The sequence below is a fragment of the Hydra vulgaris genome, chromosome 12, assembly GCF_038396675.1.
Source record: "Hydra vulgaris chromosome 12, alternate assembly HydraT2T_AEP".
Taxonomy (NCBI): Eukaryota; Metazoa; Cnidaria; class Hydrozoa; order Anthoathecata; family Hydridae; genus Hydra; species Hydra vulgaris.
Window position 1 is genome coordinate 28,376,425 of NC_088931.1, and position 1,076 is coordinate 28,377,500.

Consider the following 1,076-nt stretch of genomic DNA (forward strand, 5'->3'; position numbering starts at 1 on the left):
AATATCATAAAATATTTTTAACTTCATAGGATTCCTACCCAGCAAACATGACAAAGTTGAATCAACGTTGAAAACCGGTCGCAAAAGATGTTGCGGAAACGTTGACAAAGTAATCGATTTTGCAAAGATATGTAACGTTGTTTAATAGACGTTGATTAAACGTTATTGCGTAACGTTGAAAAAACGTTACTAAATGACGTTACAAAAGCGTCGCAACTAAACGTTGAAAAAGCGTTACATAAAAAGCGTTGAATAAACGCAGTTAAAGTAGTCTATTTGGCGAGGATTTGTAAAGTTGTTAGTAAAACGTCGATTTAACGACGTTTAAAATAAAAAAAAACAAATAAAACTAAATTGTAAGTTGAACTCTGCCCTCGCAATATTTCCAAAATCAAATACAAACAGTAATATACAATGTTAAATATAAAAAAGCTTAACATATACAATTTATAGATATATATATAAAAATATAAATGTTTTCTTTAAAATTTATGTGTGTGAGTGTTTGCATATATATTTATGCAATATATAAAAATACAATTAACAGGATATCGTATCGATAGGCCAGGATATCATTGAGATACAGAATCTAAATCAAAAAACAAAACTTGTACCATTAGTAGTCTGAAAGCAAATGTAAAAAAAAAATGTTATTAAATTAGTATAATTATTATTAAATTTAAAAAGTAAAAATAAATATATATATACATATATATATATATATATATATATATATATATATATATACACATATATATATATATATATATATATATATATATATATATATATATATATATATATATATACATATATATATATCGTCGTTGGCCAGGTAATATCTCACTTGTGTAAAAAGCAAAATTTTACAGGAGACTGAAAAAACTATATATTTCAATGAAATGAGGTTTTAAAAGTAAGAGTAAAAAACAAATAACTAACAAATTATAATATAATTTGTTAGTTATTTGTTTTTTATTCTTACTTTTAAAACCTCATTTCATTCAAATATATAGTTTTTTCAGTCTCCTGTAAAATTTTGCTTTTTACACAAGTGAGATATTACCTAGCCAACG

At 23.7% G+C, this 1,076-nt stretch overlaps 1 long non-coding RNA gene across 2 annotated transcripts in view; it reads right to left on the bottom strand.

Moving 5' to 3' along the window:
• Positions 1-354: 354 nt before the first annotated feature.
• The window catches only part of LOC136087710 (uncharacterized), a 3,891-nt gene continuing 3,169 nt past the window's right edge, over positions 355-1,076 (bottom strand). For both annotated transcript variants that reach the window (XR_010642000.1, XR_010641999.1), the window contains exon 4: positions 355-589. This is a non-coding gene — a long non-coding RNA (uncharacterized LOC136087710). The remainder of the gene's footprint in view (positions 590-1,076) is intronic.